Source organism: Crocuta crocuta, unplaced genomic scaffold, assembly GCF_008692635.1.
Source record: "Crocuta crocuta isolate KB4526 unplaced genomic scaffold, BGI_CrCroc_1.0 scaffold95, whole genome shotgun sequence".
In the NCBI taxonomy this organism is placed as follows: Eukaryota; Metazoa; Chordata; class Mammalia; order Carnivora; family Hyaenidae; genus Crocuta; species Crocuta crocuta.
Genome location: NW_027530971.1, coordinates 5,321,834 through 5,340,351, shown reverse-complemented (window position 1 = coordinate 5,340,351; position 18,518 = coordinate 5,321,834). Strand labels below are relative to the sequence as shown.

Below are 18,518 nucleotides of genomic sequence, written 5' to 3'. Positions count from 1 at the left end.
GCTGTCTCTATCTCTCTCTCAGAAATAAATAAAAAATAAAATAGAAAGGTTTCCTAAGGAGAATGCTTTCTTTCTAGCCAAAGGAAAAACACCAGAAAGGCACAAATACCCCATTTTAAGAAGGAAGAAACCTATGCCCTGGAGGCACCTGAGAAACTTTCCCAAGCAGGCTGCATTCTCTCAGGGTATTGTTTCACCAAAATATATTTTTTGAGTCAGTATCTACATTAATAGATGGGAGGGAAAGTTTCCAACAGATCTTTTTGTTGATAGTTTTGATTACTGTCTTGTAGAAAATTTCAAAGGCTCTTTGCCAGACAGAAGGGAACATGGGGAGGCAGAGAACTGGCGTGACCAGCAAACCCTTCTGAACAAATCATAGAGCCAAAAGCAGCGACAGCCAATTTTTCCTTCCTAAACGCTTCGTAAATTATAGCCCTTGGACCACTCGCTAGATAACATCAGTAACCTAACGAAGTCTATAATATTCTTTAAGATATTAATGTAAACTATACTGGAAATATTCCTCATTATGATTCTCTTCATTTTGTTGAAAATATTGTTTTCTCACATTTGACAGCACCAGCTGTCTTTGAGTCTTTGGCTCTGCTGAAGTCATTTGAAGAAACAAATCCAGAGAAACACTGCTTGGCAGGGAATAAGAGAGAAAGGTTAAGGCAGAAAGTATTTGGATGACTATCCAAGAAAGGGAATAGCCTGATGGCAAGAGAGCCACATACAGGTAAAAACCATTGAAGAAAGTATTTCAAGGTATCCTTCATCTCTATTGAAACAACATCATCCATTTTAATGTTTTAAGAAGCCGGTTCAAATATATTTATTATCTTACTTTGATATAGACAACTTGGAACCCAATAAAATAGAGCATACTGGTATTATTATCCCATTTTACAGGTGAGCAAACTGGCTTATTTGGAACACAGTACTAGTTTTGAAGAATTAATCTCTGTGCTGAACTCAATTCTGCCTTGGATTTCATTTCCTCTCTCCTTTTACACTGGGCATGCAACCTACATTTGATCTGAAAGTGCTTGTCCTAAGGCTGGCTGTAGAGCAATTTCATTCTGACAGGTCCACACTTGTCAGAAAGACTGGTCTGTCTAGGCTGACCTTGAATTTTGTTCTCTGTTTCATGTTAGGCCACAGTAGACCATATAAAGAGGAAATAAAGTGTTGTACAGCACATAACTTAGAACTCTTGAATACATGGGTCTTGGTGTGGACAGAATTCCCCATCTGATGTTAGAAAAGACCAGAGTAGTTAAGGCAGTTAATATATAATCAAGGCAGAAGCAGCAATATTCCTTAAGATGGTAAGAGATAAAAATCAACGTACTTGAAAATATTCAAGCTGAGTGGTAGGCAAGGAACTCATTTGCACTTTGCTTTTGATTAAAGGAGGGGCTAGACATTGCAATAATTTAAAAATTAAGTAATCTAATAATGTTTACTGATAAAGCTAATACTTTAAAAATATAAAATATTCTTTTCACTAGATAGTAAAGTTTTGGCAATGAGAAACCTAGTAGTGAATAAAAAGTGTGTAGTAAGGAGACAGGAAAATTAGCTAAGTGATTTTCTTTTTAAAATATTTTTAATGTTTATTATTTATTTTTGAGAGAGAGAGAGAGAGAGACAGAGCATGAGCGGGGGAGGGGCAGAAAGAGAGAAGAGGCACAAAATCCAAAGCAGGTTCCAGGCTCCAGGCTCCGAGCTGTCAGTGCAGAGCCCTACGGGGCTGGAACCCACAAGCAGCAAGATCATGACCTGAGCTGAAGTCGGAAGCTTAGCCGACTGAGCCACCCAGGTGCCCCACCTAAGTGATTTTCTGAGTTGGGTAGAGCTGTGATTGAAAACAAAAGCTTTTAGAGCATGTATTCTTCTCTTCTTATCAATATATACTTTGCATTAGATTTTATAGTGGATATTGTCCTACTTGTCCAATATAATATTTTTTAGAGTTTAAGATCAACACCTCTCATCATTTGTGAGATACGAGTATGTATATGCATTTCTGCACTCTACGTGAACACATTAGCACTGTGCATGCATTAACATTTCTAATTTTTTCACATTCTAAGTGGATTATTGTAAAATAAATCTCAAATTGGTAGGAAAGGAGAGAAAGAATTGTTCAAAGTTGATTTTTTAAAAACGGAGGTGACTGACTCAGTCGGTGGAGCCTGTGATTCTTGATCTGGGGTTGTAGGTTCAATCCCCACTTGAGTGTAGAGATTACTTAAAAAAAAAAAAAAGATCTTAAAAAAAGGGCGTGTGTGGGGCGCCTGGGTGGCTCAGTTGGTTAAGTGTCCGACTTAGGCTCAGGTCATGATCTCACGGTAGGTGGGTTCGAGCCCCGCGTCGGGCTCTGTGCTGACAGCTCAGAGTCTGGAGCCTGCTTCAGATTCTGTGTCTCCCTCTCTTTCTGCCCCTCCCCTGCTCGCTCTCTGTCTCTGTCTCTCAAAATAAAATAAAGACATTAAAAACAAAAGGTGTGTGTGTTGGGGGGGGCGAGTATTTGATAGATTATGTTTAAAAAGAACCCGCTTCGGGTAGTAATTGACTAGCAGACAGGTCCTGAGCATCCTCTGAAAACCACAAGTCGAACACAGTCAAGGTCATAAGCAGTCACGGGCAGGAGATGGTCAGGTTCTCTTCCAAGGATACCTAACTGGAAGCTTGAAGGGTTTCCATCTCTTACAAGAAGTCTCCTCCCCGCCCCACTGCGGTTTAAAGGGACCTCTTCTTTCTGAGAAGCCCGAGATTACCGAGTAACTACCACCAGCGCAGCCCCCACCCCCACCCCCTCATGGCTGTTCTGCGATTCATTCTCAGAGATAGTCATCGTCCGGCCGAGTGAGTCCCCTGCCTTATTAGCTTTCTTGGTCTCCTAAGTACTGTTCCAGGAAAGAGCTCACTCAGCTTTTACCCCTAAACAGCTACTTTTGATGTGTGGCGGCTTTAGCGGCGGATCGACAGGCAGAGAATTGCCGAAACTCCGGAAATCCTGGGAAGCCAAGGGTGGGAAGCGGAGGTGGGTAGGGGGTGGCGCGGTTGGAAAGCCCCCGATGGACCGGGCGTGTCTCTAGGACCTGACAGCGAACCTCTGTGGCTGCCGCTTTCCTGAGAACGATCCCGGGGCCTTACCTAGTCCAGCGCGGCTCCCGCCCACACCTCCAGGTGTGCATTCCCCGCCCGTAATTACGCTCCTAAAACTGATAGTTTGCACTTGCAAAGTTTCACTGGGAAAGCGGAAGAGAAATGTATAATCCTGGCTCTGGAGACCTCGGGGAGCACAGTCACGCTTGCTTTGGTCTGCAGACCTAGTCCATCGAAAACTCAGAAACAGCAACGTGTGCACCTTTCTGGCAGAAAAGCCGGCCCTTGGTTCTTTGCAGCCTCCAGTTACAGGCTGTGCCGGGAGAAACTTTGTGTCTCCTGCAAAGTTTAGAAACTGAGCTACCAGAGAGAGGCCATACTGCAGGGGTTTTGCGGGCCCCGATGTTTTGCAGAGCTTTTCAAGTGGGAAGAGTAGAGCGACAAAATGAAAACGCACCGTGTGGGGGAGTCCACCCAGGCCAGCAGGCTGGGGGGCGCTGAGNGGGCCAGCCTGCAGGAGGCGAGGCTCCCCCGGTCTCCCCGGCCAGTTGCCCGAGCCCCGGGAGGGAAGTTGCCGCAGCCGTCCGGGCCGCCGGCCCTTGCGTCCCCCGGCCAGGTCAGTGCGCCCCGGGGCCCGCGCTTTGTGCAGCGTCCGCGGCCCGGACCCGCCCAAGTGACACGTAGGTGGCCTCGGGTTACCTGGGTCTGGGTGGGAGCGCGAGGAGGCTTNGCGCGCCCCGCTGGCTTCTCACCGGCTACTTCGTAGTCTCTCCCGGGCTGCGGACTTTAAACTTAGTTTCTGTCCAGCCGCCTAACAAACACGCTTAGCAAGTAACTGGGATATTGAAGGCAAGGGAGGGACCTGGCTTTGAGTTGGTGGTTTTGAAACCGACAGGCTCGTTTGGTTTGCGTAGGACTAGCTTGTTATGAATGGATTTAAATTTTATTCTTTTTTTTTTTTCCCCCTTCGCTGCCATTTGGCCTTTGATATGTAAGGGATGACGGCGCCCAGGACTTGTTGCTGCCTTCAGTCTGGGGCCTGAGATTGTTGCTCTCCGCTGCGACTTCTTCTTTTCTTTTCTTTGCTGAAATCTATGGAGTTTTCGTAAATGTGGATTTTTACTGAGTGCTCGCTTGTTAAAGTTTCACTATGAATGCGTTGTTTCTCATTGGAGAAGATGCATATTTGCAAACGTGAATATCGGAAACATGTAACTGCAGCTATTAGAGTAAAATCCTTTATTCCTTCAGGCTCTAACAGTCCGTGTTTTTCCACGTATTTCCATAAGTGTTGTTTGCCCAGCGTAAGCTTAACTGTGAAGCGAGCGGTCTGTGAGTCAAAGCCTGCGATTCTGGTTGAAGGGAGACTACATGAGCAAACCCAAGTTCTCCTAAGGAGCGGGTCCCTTGTCAAAAAGAAGAGTAAGCCCTGGGTGGCTCAGTCAGTTAAGCGTCTGACTTCGGCTCCGGTCATGATCTCACGATTCGTGGGTTCGAGCCCCACGTTGGGCTCTGTGCTGACAGCTTAGAGCCTGGAGCCTGCTTTAGATTCTGTGTCTCCCTTTCTGACCCTCCCCTGCTCTCTCTCTCTCTCTCTCTCTCAGAAATAAATAAAAAACATAAAAAAAAAAAGAAGAGTAAGCCCGAAGGGAAAAGGGCGTAGACTGGAGTTATGGCTATTTGGACCCAACTCAATTGCATTGACACACACACACTCTGCCATCTAGTTGTTTGTCCCCTTAGGTCTCTAAATCCGGGCAGGAGTGAGCAGATTTACCCCAAATGCAAAAAAGTGTGAATTAGCATTGTAAGTATGTTAAGGCTGCGTTTTCTTGACACTAGTTAACTTGAGGATAAAGAAGCCAAGTAAGGGGGAAAAGAGGTCGTGCGTGGCTGAGAGTCAGGCGCGGAATGAAGAGCCCGGCGGGAGGAGTGGGTTGTCCCATTCTGAGCCCATTCGCAGCTGCGTCCCCTCGTGGTCCCACCTCAGCCAGTCAGGTCAGCTTGTCCTTCATCTCGGAGTCCTCATCTGGAAAATGGAAGGATATGATGATCTTTGCTGTTCTTTCCAGCCTCCCCAAGTAATTAGAAACTGGTGGTTGCTTATCCCGTGTTAGAACCATAGGAAAAGAGTAGAGGGAAGTAGAATCAGTTATTCCAGGAGGGAGGTGAGAGGGCAAGAAGACTAAAAGGTACAAAATCTCCTCCAAGTTGGAGGTGCTTGGAGAGGGAAGAGCCTTGACCTGGGGGTTGATTTTCCTTTATTTTTTCTTTCCTTCTNCAGTCAGCCTTCCATTATCCTTTTAAAGTGAGTGAACCTGCTTAGCCTTAAAACTGATGTGAAGGTCAGTGATGTCTGTAGTCGGGCCGGACCGACTGCCCATTTACATCATTGTTTCTAGATCAGCAGCAGCCCGGTGCTGTGACACCCGAGGATCTCAGTATCCCTGTGAATGATGGGGGAAAATTCATAGAGGGGAACTTACGGGGCAGCCCTTTCAACAACTTGCATTTTGAAGCTCCTGGTTTTGCTTAAAGTTAATATTTACCAAATGGTAATTTCATTTTCTTTAAAAATTTTTTTAATGTTTTATTTATTTTTGAGAGAGAGAGAGACAGCATGAGCAGGGGAGGGTCAGAGAGAGAGGGAGATACAGAATCTGAAGCAGGCCGTAGGCTCTGAGCTAGCTGTCAGCACAAAGCCCGATGCGGGGCTCGAACCCATGAACCATGAGATCATGACCTGAGCCGAAGTTGGACGCTTAACCGACTCAGCCACCCAGGTGCCCCCATTTTTAAAAATTATACCATAGACTTTTCAAGGATTGAATCTGTTCTGTTAGACTTAGTGGAAAATTCAAAGAAAGTAAAACTCTCACTTGCTAAGTCTTTTTGATACATGATGGCATTCAGTCTGAAGTTAGTGATTTTTAGGGCCAAGAATCTTATTTCAAATGCTTAGTAAGGAAAGTTGCAATCTGGGCAGAATACACTGTATCATTTTCCCTGGGGAGCCCCAAGGGTTCAACAAATAGCAAGACTTGAAATTTGGTTTGAGGTCAAGATTTTAATGTCTGCTTAATGTGTGGCTTGTCTTCCTCTTCTTTAGTGTTTTTGGGACCCATATTCGTACACACTTGAGGAACATGATTTATTTTAAAAGTGAAGTGTGATGTAATAAAAGTGGGAACATAAGCTGTTGGTTTAAAGTCTGAAAGTTCGCCCTGGCCTTGTTAACTGAGCATGATACTACTAGGTTTCTTATTTTTACATATCCTGTTACCCCGTCTCCCCCCCCCCATCCCTATTGCATTATTATTGAAATATCTCATGGAGAACTATTATGAATGTCTTAGGAAGATGGGAAAAAAGGAGGAAATTTTAATTGAATAAGCAATGACTGAATTCCTTCTATAGTGGCAGACACAAAGATGATGAAAAGGAAAGAGCTAGAAAGAGCTGCGGTGCAGAGGAAAAACATGTAGCTAATTCCAACATGTAGTAGCTGGATTGTATGACTAGGTGGCATCCCTTTAGGATGCTAGAGAATGGAAGACTAACTTCTGACTCTGGGGAAGCCTTCACAGAAGGGCCTTGAAGGATGAAAATGATACATCTCTTAAAAGATGAATGGTAGAGAGTGAAGATGTAGTTGGAGTCTGGGGTAATGAAGGTTGGAAAGGTACCAGGTGGTAAGTTGGGTGGGGGGGAGAACCTTGGATGTTATTTTAAGAATTGTGCCTCATGGGGATGGGAAGGGCTAAGTATTAACCCCTCTAAATGCAGGAATCCAGTGAGTGACACCTATTGGAGCATTGTGAGGGGTGGGGTGTTTCAAAGGGATGAGCTTTTATTCCTTTCCATTTTCACAAAAAGTTTATTTATTTATTTTGAGAGAGACACAGACAGCACAAATGGGGGAAGGACAGAGAGAGAGAGAGAGAGAGAATTCCAAGCAGGCTCCATGCTTGCCAGTGCAGAGCCTGATGTGGGGATTGAACCCATGAAACTGAGATCATGACCTGAGCTGAAAGCAAGAGTCGGTCGCTTACTCGACTGAGCCATCCAGGCACCTCTATTTCTTTCCATTTTGTTGTAACTCATGGCTAGTGAATTTCAGGGTGCTGCTGCCAGTTTACCCAGATTATATAAAAATTATAGAGTAAACGATATACAGTTTCTTCCTCCATAGTCCTGCCAAACTGATAGTGTGTCTTTCGAGAAATTTAATTTAGGAAAAATTAATGATGCTGGGAGGCCCTTTGAGCATGTGACTTAAAATTGCTCTCCAGGCACCAAGCTGACCAAGAAAGCATTTTGTTTTGTTTAGGGAAGGGCCTGCTAGTTAATGCTAATTTAAACATGACTCTAATGGCAACCAACATTCTTGACCCTGTTTATGTTATACATAGTATTTAACGACAGTGGTTGAATATTTGTAGCACAGAAGAGAGAGTTATTCCTAGTTTCCAAATGGGCTAAGGCTGTTGTAAAGGGTCAGAGGGGATGACACAGGAGGAAGGGGGGGAGAGAGCGGCACTCTGGGTACCACAGTGAAGCCTGACACAAGTCTTGAAAATTCTTTAAATGTAATTCCAGTAGAAGTAGCTTAATGGTGTAGACGATACTTCTTTGAGAACCTCCTTGTCTGATCATCCGTTTTTGTCTCCCCATGACTCTCTAGAGCTAAGATGTCTAGTTCATTACCTCTCTGGATAGGCAGAATCTCCACGGGATCCATTTGAGAGACAGGCATTCTGTGGATTTCTTCTCACACCACAGTAGCCTCGTTTGGCAGGTGGGGATGGGTGGCTTTTCAGCTGTGTGTCTAAGGTGGAGCTGGTTTGGGCAAGTATTCTAGTTGCCTTGAGTCTGGAGATGCTGGCCTGCCCAGGAGCCTTACTAAAAGGAGATTCGGTCAGCTGCTTTTTTACTGTCTTTGAATAGAATTTGAATGAATGATTCTCCACCTGTTTGTTTTACCTTTTGTAAGGCAGCTTGAGTTTGGCATGTTTAATTCATTCATTTGAAGGAATCCAAGATTAGTATACTTCATTTCTTAGAAGAGTGCTTTTTTTGTTTCTTTGGTTTTCAGGGAGGGAAGAGGGAAGGGGTGGTTGGTGACTGTGATTTTATTTAAATGCCCTGGGTTGCCCCCCGTTCCCGACCCCCCGGCAGGGTTAGTACGGTTTCAAAATCATGTTGCTGTTATTGCTGACTTTTGGGAATGGGGCAAGGAAAATTATCTTAATGCTTTGATGTTAGCTCCTGTTATCTGATCAGTGCGATGGAAACTTTAACCTTGAAGTTCACGTAAAATTCAAATTTCTTTCAGAAATGAAAGAGGACTGTTTTACTGTGTGCATGGATTCAGGTTGTAATTTATTTTATTTTTATCGTACTGTTTTTAAAAAGTGCTATAATGACAGGGCAGACTCTCAGCTTTAGTCCAGAGCTAAAAAAAACCGTGTACAAGCCTGAATGAGGTGGATCAGGCTGTGTTTGTTGTATATATATGGAGATAAGGGAAAATAACTTCAAAACCAGCCTCTCTCTCTAAAAGAGAAAAAGTGTGACCAATAACACCTGGTCATGGATCTCTTTGGAGGGAAATTTCCATGATGGCCATGATGGGTGCCTGTGCTTTTGAAGGGTTAGGACTCACTATGCAGAGAGTGCTACTATGGACCATTTCTTTGTAGCAAGTTTGCCTTTATCCATTTTCTTAAATATCAAAACAATGGACTAAATTTGATATGATGTAAATATGTTATCCTCAATTTTCTTTACAAATTTTTTTAATGTTTTTATTTATTTTTGAGAGAGAGATAGAGACCTCCTGAGCAGGGGAGGGTCAGAGAGAGAGGGACATACAGAATCTGAAACAGGCTCCAGGCTCTGCGCTAGCTGTCAGCACAGAGCCTGATGTGGGGCTCGAACCCATGAACTGGGAGATCACGACCTGAGCCACAGTCGGACGCTTAACTGACTAAGCCACCGAGGCGCCCCTCAGTTTTCTTTCTCCATGTTGAAGTGGTTCTCCTTGACCAATCCCTCCCTAATCTGCCTTTATTCTGAAATTCTGCCCTAATAGAAGGATATTCTTGGCTCTTTGGAAGGAGAAATGATTCAGGGGCAGAGGAGACAAATTCTGTTCAACACTAGCAGCACTTAATTGCCTGCCTGTTACATAATAAGCACTGTGGTAGGTGCTCAGTGCTGGGAGCCGGGATAGGACTCCTACCCTCCAGGAGGTACAGACATGTTAACAGATTCAGTGTAAGAAGCAATTCAGTGTAGCAAGTGTGAGGAGTGAGATAAACCCATGGCACTATGGGAACACCAGACAGGGACACCCGATCGTCAGGGGTGTTTGTGGTGGTGGTCAGGGTCAGGGAAGGCTGCTGGAGCGTTCGGATCTGGAAGGACCCTAGGAGATAAATCAAGAAACCCAAAAGAGGAAAAAAGGGATCAAGATAGAGGGAATCACAAAGCTTTGAATTTACAGATTTGCTGTTGTTGGGTAAGTCATGGTTTCTCTCTTTTTAGATCTATAAAATAGGAATAGGAACTGACATTACCTGCTTGCTAATTCTAGTTTTTATTTTACTTGTTCCTTAACTTAATTTTTTGTTTGTTCATTTATTTGCTCCATATTCAGTAGATTTTTGTTGCATACCTACCATATACTGGGAAATAGAAAATAAGACATGCATGATTCCTGTTCAGGGAGCTTGCGTTCGATTATGTCATTAAAATTTTTTTTTTAATGTTTGTTTATTTTTGAGAGAGAGCGAGAGAGCGAGTGCATGTGCAAGCTGGGGAGGGGCAGAGGGAGGCACAGACTCCCAAGCAGGCTCTAGGCTCCAAGCTGTCAGCACAGACCTGATGTGGGGCTCAAACTCTCCAACTGCGAGATCATGACCTGAGCCAAAGACGGACACTCAGCCGACTAAGCCACCCAGACACCTCTCAATCATGTTATTTTAATGGAAGTTCTTTTGAAATGCTTCAAATATCGAGCATGTTTGTTGAATTATTCTTCCACTTGAGTCTCAGTGGCTTCAGGTAAGTTAGCTTTCCCTCATCAATGGGAGAAGAAAGAGGTAGAGCCTGGTATTTTTTTATAAACTTGAGATGTTTTGCCAAGATTTACCTGTTCCTGTCAAGTCTAGAGACAGATGGAGCTATGCCTTATCCATAACCTTGGCCTCTTTCCTTCTCATTTTGGATATTCTCAATTTTGACCCAACCTGTTTGAGTTTCTAGATTTAGTTTATGACTTCCTAGAATAATCCAAATCTTCATTCAGAAGTCAGACTTATTTTGAGGTCACGTGATCATGGTTCTTTGTTGTTAATGCATTTTACTTATTTAAATCAGCGAGGGAACAAACACAGTAGGAAGTGTTCTAACCAGAAGAAGGGTGCTGCCTTCATTTATAAAAAGAACTGGGTTTTGGAATGATGCGGATGGTATAGGTGTGTTTAAAGTAAATGCAGCAACCTCCCTCTGCCCCTTTAACCTTACCCATGTGATGTAGCTCCTTTGTCAACAATTTGTTACAGAGCCTTCCATAAGAGTTGCTTGTACAAAGCTCCCAATATGTTTGTGTATGTATGTATCTTTGTGTGTGCAGGTATGTTTGTATATACCCAAATACCTGTTTGTACGTGTGTATGTGCGCACACACTTGGCTCCTGCCTCTGTTCCTCCTAGAGAGTCTCAGTGAGGCTTAGAAGTTTGAAGTCCCCAAAGCACGTGTGGCTCTTCTTGACTCTAAACATGGTATTATTACTCAGGGAAGTTTCTGTCAGAGAGAGATGAATGTCTGGCTGTTATGAACAGGGAACAAGAAAACGATTTCCAGCTGCGTGACAAGCAAGACAAGAACTATCCTTGCAGAGAATGTTATTCTCACAAGGACTCATCTGGGTCTTGGGGGTTGGGGGGGAGGGGCATTGTGGAGCACGTGTTCGGCATCTGAGGACCTTTTGTTAGGTGGAAAACAGGGCATCTGTGGTAGGCCCGTGGTCTACACTGAAACAGAGAGGATAGGTGGAGTCGCTCCTGACAGGCAGGTTTCATCACTCGAGTATGCAGCGAGTCCCCCCTTCCAAGTTGGTGATCAGATGGTGACGCTCTTGCTCAGGGAGCATCGCAGCTGAAACAGAATCGCCTTTTGTGAAGGGGCTGCTTGGCCCTCTTGGGCTGTGATTTGTTGGAAGAGGGGTTATTGTCCTGTTAAGAAAATGAGGCATTCATTGTGCGCTCCTCTGTATTTATTGTTCTTCCACACAGAACTGCTTGCTGTCCTTGGAGGAGACACAGAGACCTAAAGGTTCAGAGGCTAGGGCAGGATGACCGGCTTGCAAATCCAGCAGAATCTGTTCTCTGGTCACTTTATCTGAGACCCCGTCAATTCAGTTGCATGCACCTTCTGTGGGTAAGTCCCCACGCTCAGCTGAGGGCTCTAGAACACACACGTGAGTGCGTGTACATACACACACACACACACACCCACACCCACCCACCCAAGAAAGTATGGTCCCTGATCTTAAGTAGCTCATCAACATAGCCCTGGAAACTAATCCCTAAGATCAGGTAGACAGGAATAAATATTTTAAGCTGTGATTTAAACAAAGTGCATCTGTGTATCTGAGGATGGAGACAGCGTCCAGGATGGCTTGAAGCGGAGGAGGGGGTCGCAGCAGGATCCTGGCCTCGATGAGACGCTCATTCCACAGGGAAGAGCAGAAGGCCCGGGCACTGTGTGTGAGTGACAGGTTAGGGTTTGTGGCAGAGAGGTGGTATGCTTTCGGACAACCTTGCAGTGCCAACAGAAGGGTGTAAAGCCATTGGGGACCATTAAAAAAAAGAACAAAAGGGCATGTTGATGCCATTAGCAGATGGAGCATGACAGTATGAGGATTCTTCCAGCGAGGCATGTTGGTTTTAGGCAGAGATTTTCAGCGAGTAGTTGGACATTTGAGTTGGAAGCTTAGCTGAGAAGTCAGAGCTTCGCAGTATTGGGGGGTGATTGTTACATGTCAGAGTCAGTAGTAACCAGTGAAATTTATGGGATAAGCTGAAGAGAATTTTTAGAGTGAGAAGAGTAATATATGCTTGGTGTTTTTTTTTTTTTAAATGTTTTATTTATTTCTGGGAGAGAGAGAGAGACAGCGTGAGCAGGGGAGGGTCAGAGAGGGAGTCACAGACTGAAACAGGCTCCAGGCTCTGAGCTGGCAGTCAGCACAGAGCCCGACGCGGGGCTCGAACCCACGAACCACGAGATCATGACCTTAGCGAAAGTCGGACACTTAACCGACTAAGCCACCCAGGCGCCCCTCTTGGTGTTTTTTTTTAAAGATATAACCCCCTCCCCCATCCTTTATTGAGGCATAATTGACAAACGGAATGGTAAGATATTTAAAGTATATAGTGTGATTTGATACATGTATACCTTGGAAGGGGTCCTCCTCCCATCAATATATTTGATGTTTTAACAAGGACAAGATGTATTTTGATTCTTTAGGCTATTTTTCTTTCTAGTAGGTGATTGAAGTAGACTTCTTGGTTATCAAACATTCATTGAACACTCACCATGGCTTCTCTTGATGGGGTGATACAAAGAGGGTGGAGCTCCAGCTTGATGTTCCTCCGGGTGCATAAAAACTCCTGAAACCATCAATTCCAGAAAGGAAAAGACAGTTCTGAAACTAATTAGAAGACGGGTGGTGGTTTGGGGGCTGAGAGGAATTGCAAAATATAATTTTAATTTACTGCGGGAATAGCAGCAGTGAAAGTCCTATTACTGTCTTTGCTGCAGTAAAAGATCAGCTGAGAAACTCAGGAAAATTCTGAGAACCCCACTAGCTTAAAGACCAGAAGGAGAAACTCCCAACAGTTTTGTCCTGGGGATTTATAAAATCTGGTCAAGTAAATGTAAGCTTCTGTTGCCTAATTAAGGTGAAAGTAGGATACGCGTAACTCTGCTGTTTTCTTGGTTTAAAAAGGCAAACAAACAAACAAACTTTTCCAATTAACGTATTTCCATTTTATATAATTATGTTCACATGGCGTCTTGCACGTGAGCGAGAACAAAGATAAATTTGTTCTTAGTTGTTTCCTTTCTAGGCCATTATGATTCTCTAAAACTATACTTGTTTCCATTTGATAGTAAAAACAGTGCATGCTCATTTTAGAATTTGGACAGTAGAGGAAACTCATCCATAGGTCTACAGCTCAGGAATAACTTTTTCACCTCAGGGTGCCTGGGTGGCTCGGTCAGCTGAGTGTCCAGCTCTTGATTTTTCTCAGGTCTCGCTCCTGTGAGATCAAGCCCTGTGTGGGGGTTCTGTACTGAGCGTAGAACCTACTTGAGATTCTCTCTCTCTCTCTGCCCCTCCTGTGCCTGTGAGTGCTCTTTCTCTCTCTCTCTCAAAAAATAAAATAAAAAAATAAATTTACAAAAATAAAAATCTTAAAAAAAGAGAATAACTTCTTCCATTTTGGGAAAGTTTCTTGCAGTTTTTCAAATATTTGATCTTATCAAATATTCAGTAGCATTTTCTGCCATGTATCATAAGTTTACCTGCCATTAACATCTTTCATTTTTAATTTCCAGTGACTCTGTGGTATTCACAATGTTTAATATGTATCGTGTTTAATTATCTCTATCTCTGCTTGCTTCTTGTCTCTCTTTCAAGGGTGTGCACTTCTTTACCATCTTTAGGTGCTGATGCTCCCAGAGCTCTAGGTTTTCTCTAAATAGTCTCCGTGGTTGAGCTGATCTACCCAGTGGACTGTGGTTTCAGGCCTTTGCCATGGACAGTCTCTTCTGCCTGGAGTGCTCTGGTCCTCATATCCGTATGCTGTGCTCTCTCCATTCTCTGGTCTCAGCTCAATGTCATCTTCTTAGCGTGGCCTTCCCTAGTTGCTACATTTCAAATAGTATGACCTTTCCTATTTATTGGGCTTGCCTGATATTTTCTTCTCCACTGTATTTTCTTTTGACTTTTTAAATGAGGCAAATTTATATAATTTCCATTATAGTTACTGCCATGTTCCCAGTGTGTAGTGCAATGCCTTGCATGCAGTAAAACTCCGACTTTCTGAATAAAAATTTTTTGAACTGACATTTTTTGAATTAACTATTAATATATTTACCATCTCCTGAGCATGTTATCATACATAAAATATGGTCTTGACTACCCGAGATGTACCGTACAGAAGGAGGCGGCCATGAATAAGTAACTCCAAGCATGATGGGAATTTCCGAGAAAAGCAGGGTATCCTGGAAGAGTGTAACAGGGAGACTAGTTTTGGGAGAGTGGGAAGAGTTTCTGCAAGAAAGTGGTATCTATATTGAGGCTGGAAAGATAGTTGAATTAGTTTAGTAAAACTGGGAGCTGAGGATAGAAGAGGAAAGAGATGTTGACAAAGAAAAAGAAGGGCTAATTTATTGGAAGAAAATCAGGAAAATAGGCAAAAATTTGAGCCTCACTTCTTGAATTGGATTTAGGTCGCTTGTCTTAAATGATGGAATTGCATAAGGGTAGAGACTGATTAACTTTGGCATTTTTGATATGTAGTACTTCATTGTCAGTACTTTTGAATTATCAACAGTATTTGTATAAAGTTTGTCGGTCATTGAGGGAAGAGGAATTTTCAACCTAAAAGTAGCAGTGTTTTTAATGGAACCAGCTTCAATTCTGTTTTTTTTTTTTTTTTTTTTTTTTTTTGCTAATAAAAATTGTAGAAATGTAAAACAATACAGGAAAATAAACATTCTTCTTAATACTTCATGGGAACACTACTGGTGGTTCACTATGACTTGGCCGATTATTGCTTTATTGAATACATGTAAACTTTTGCATAAAGTTTGGTTTATTTAACATGGTAACTAAGTGGGGTTTGTATAGTTTCTCTTTCTGGTTGAGAGTTTCTGTGTCATGACGCTTGAAAAGAGCAGGGTTTTCTCCGGGTGACATATACAGATATGTTATTAATTCAATCACTGTAATATAATTCACATTCTCTGTGCCCTGATTCTGTACTTGAGCTGTCATAGACTGATAATTGTCCTTTAGTCTCTATTTACAAATGGGCTTTTGTTAATTTCTTGATAGCATTTTCTGTGTGTTAGCATAATATTAAATGAAGGTTCCTGCGGGGCCTTTATTATGTGCTTATTAATGGAAAATAACCCTCTGTGCATTTGGAACTACATCCTCCTCTCTTCCTGTAACTAATGTTGCCAGTCCTCTTTTCTTTTTGTCTTTGTCTGAGAAGACTTCATTTACCCTTTTGATTTAAAATTTTTTTTTTATTAATTTTTTTTTTTTTATTTATTTCTAGGAGAGAGAGAGAGAGAGACAGCGTGAGCATGGGAGGGTCAGAGAGAGAGGGAGTCACAGACTGAAACAGGCTCCAGGCTCTGAGCTGGCAGTCAGCACAGAGCCCGACGTGGGGCTTGAACCCACGAACCGCGAGATCGTGACCTAAGCGAAAGTCGGACGCTTAACCGACTAAGTCACCCAGGCGCCCCTACCCTTTTGATTTTAAATGTTTGGTGTCATTTTATGCAATGTATTTTTGCCTATAAACAACATTTAATTGGATTCTGTTTTAACATACATTTTATAGGAAACTTACTGCTTTTACATTTATTATTAGAGCTAACCTGCTTGAAGTTAATTCTTATACTCCGTTTTTTCTTTGTTACAAAAGGTACTGTAGCCTTGAGTAAAAAGTACTGGCTTGCCTTTTCCCACCAATATTTAGCCACATGGGCTCACATAAATTACATGATGTCTGTAAGCCTATGGACTTCTATTTGTAAAGAAACAACACACACACACACACACACACACACACACACACAAATCCTGAATTAATGGTTTAAAAATGGTTGTCACACTGAATGTTGTCAACTGCCATTATTTTCATTGTTGATAGCTTCAGTCATATGAAATTCTTGGTAGTTGACTGCTGTTGACCTATTAAAATGGCAATTTGTATGGTTCAATCTATTATTATCCTTCTTGCCTTCATTTTCTTTTTCTCTATATTGTTTCAGTACGTCCATAGTATTTTGAAATGGTTTTCAGTTTTACTAGTGATTGCCTCTGTTTTTCCAAATAACATTCCTAAACCTGGGTTTCTCTGGTTCTCAAAGTCAGAGAACTAAATAACTTTTGATCCCACTTCTCTGTGCAGCAAAGAATTTCGTATGCCTTAATTTTTCCTACCTTCTTTCCCCTTCCCGATTTCTCCATAAATTTATATATCTCTTACCTCCTAAATTGTAAGTATGGACTTCAAATTTTTGTCTTCTATTTTGTAATAAAATTTGCTGGTGTATTTTGTATGTGTTTGTTTTGACCCTCGTTAGCTCTTGGGGACGTGTAGGCCTCTTGCTTTAGCTGGATTGGAAGGTGTCTCCTACGTAGTGGGGGGGCTGTCCTCATGTTTATCTGGCCAATGCATTCCTGAGTTCGACTTAGGATGTTTCCTACATTCACCAGAGCATCTATCTTGTTGAAGTAGGATGCAGTGTGCATCTTTCAGATTTATGTGGTCCAAGAATGTGCTTCTTATCTGTCTTTCAAAGAGTATGGTGGATATAATGACTTGATTTTGGCACCTCTCCCCTCTCTCTAGTCCTGTTGTTGACATTTGCCATTTTGTGCACCTTCTTGAGCATTTTAATGGGAAATTGGGAGGAGTTGTATTAATCTGGTTTAGTGGCTTTCAATCTTCTTTTTGTTTTGTCCATGACCCAAGGTTAGCAATGCTCAAATACATGAATAAAACAAGTTTCTTGCAGTTTAACTACAGACAGCGAACTATAATACTTTTTGTTCCTATAATTTCTGTTGTAGTCTGTTCATTTTCATTAAAAAGTGCCAGTCATAACTCAGAAATTTTGCAAACACTGATCTGGTCTGTTGCTGTTCTATGGGGAATTAGGGTCATTCATAATTTAAGATGTCTTTATTATATGCAATACTAGCTCCTGTGCTAGTAGCTGGGATAGAGTGGTGCATAAAGCAGTCATTATCACTGGAGGCATGAAGCATGGGGTCTACTGGGAAGGAGGATATTGACTAAAGGGTCACCTGGATTGGTCACATAACATTTTGTATATGAATATTAGAAGGGAAAAAGAACAGGGAGTTTCAAAAGTATTTAAATGGGGAACCTTAACTGACTTTGGGGTGATTCAGGATTCCCCTAGGGAAGTGACACTTGATGGGATCTGCAGAATGAGAAGGGGTTAACTCTGCAAGGCTGAGGAGGGATGTGTGCACATGACACTGTGGAGTCATAGAAGAAATGAGTAATCGAAGCAAAATAGAGTACTAGAAATGAATGACAGATGGAAAGCAGGCCTTTGGTTGGGTGAGTTGGCAATATTTTGTGATACTTAGTGGGACTTCCCACTTGTGATTCCCCCTCATCCCCCGCCACTTGAAATTCAAGTAGGAATAGAAAGGATATTTTAGGGGGATAGGTGTAGATCTATGTTGAAACAGTTTTGTATTATAGCAGTTTTGTGTATTGCTAAACAAGAATAGTATTTATTGAAGGCTTGTTCTGCATTAGGAACTATACAGAGCTCTGCATGGATACGTAAGTGTAGTTTTGGTTGGATTAAAAAATACTTTTATTATATAGTGTTGTTACTAATTCAGTAACTACGCATAATTTGTAAGAATGTGAAACACTGAAGTTAAATTTTGGTAAGTGAAGATTGGGTAAGTGTTTCATGGCTTCTCAGTAATTTTTTTTCAATAATAGGGATTATTGCTGTTAGGATTTTATTTTTTTTATTTATTTACTCACTTTGCTATAGTAGTATTTTAGGGTTCTCCCCTCACCTTTTTTTAAAGCTATGTAAGAGTTTAAAAAAATCAAATGGAAATCCATAAAGTTTGAAACTAAATGAGACAGATGGGAGATCAGGATGCAAGTGCCCCTTCTTGCTACCGCTGTCCATGGGGCCTTTGATGGTACCCCCACTTTCCAGGTCATCAGGTCCCTGTCTTAAAATAGATAACTTGGGGGCACCTGGGTGGCTCAGTTAAGTGTCCCACTTTGGCTCAGGTCATGATGTCACGGTTTGTGGATTCAGGTCCCGTGTTGGGCTCTGTGCTGACAGCTCAGAGCCTGGAGCCTGCTTCTGATTCTGTGTCTCCCTCTTTCTCTGCCCCTCTCCTGCTCGCTCTCTCTCTTTCTCTCTCTCTCTCTCAAAAATAAATAAACATTAAAAAACTTTTAAGAAAAATAAAAACAATAGGGGACACCTGGGCGGCTCAGTCAGTTAAGCATCTGACTTCGGCTTAGGTCATGATCTCACGGTTCGTGGATTCGAGCCCCGCATCAGGCTCTGT

General features: G+C 42.5%; 1 protein-coding gene across 7 annotated transcripts in view; it reads left to right on the top strand.

The window, feature by feature from the left end:
- The first annotated feature begins 3,627 nt into the window (after positions 1-3,627).
- Positions 3,628-18,518, top strand: part of LPAR1 (lysophosphatidic acid receptor 1) — a 135,514-nt gene continuing 120,623 nt past the window's right edge. For 2 of the 7 annotated variants that reach the window (XM_077769853.1, XM_077769852.1), the window contains exons 1-2: positions 3,628-3,800; positions 11,422-11,566. The gene's annotated coding sequence lies outside the window, so the exon portion shown is untranslated. The remainder of the gene's footprint in view (positions 3,801-11,421; positions 11,567-18,518) is intronic. The other 5 variants (XM_077769856.1, XM_077769858.1, XM_077769851.1 and 2 more) reach the window with 3 other exon arrangements.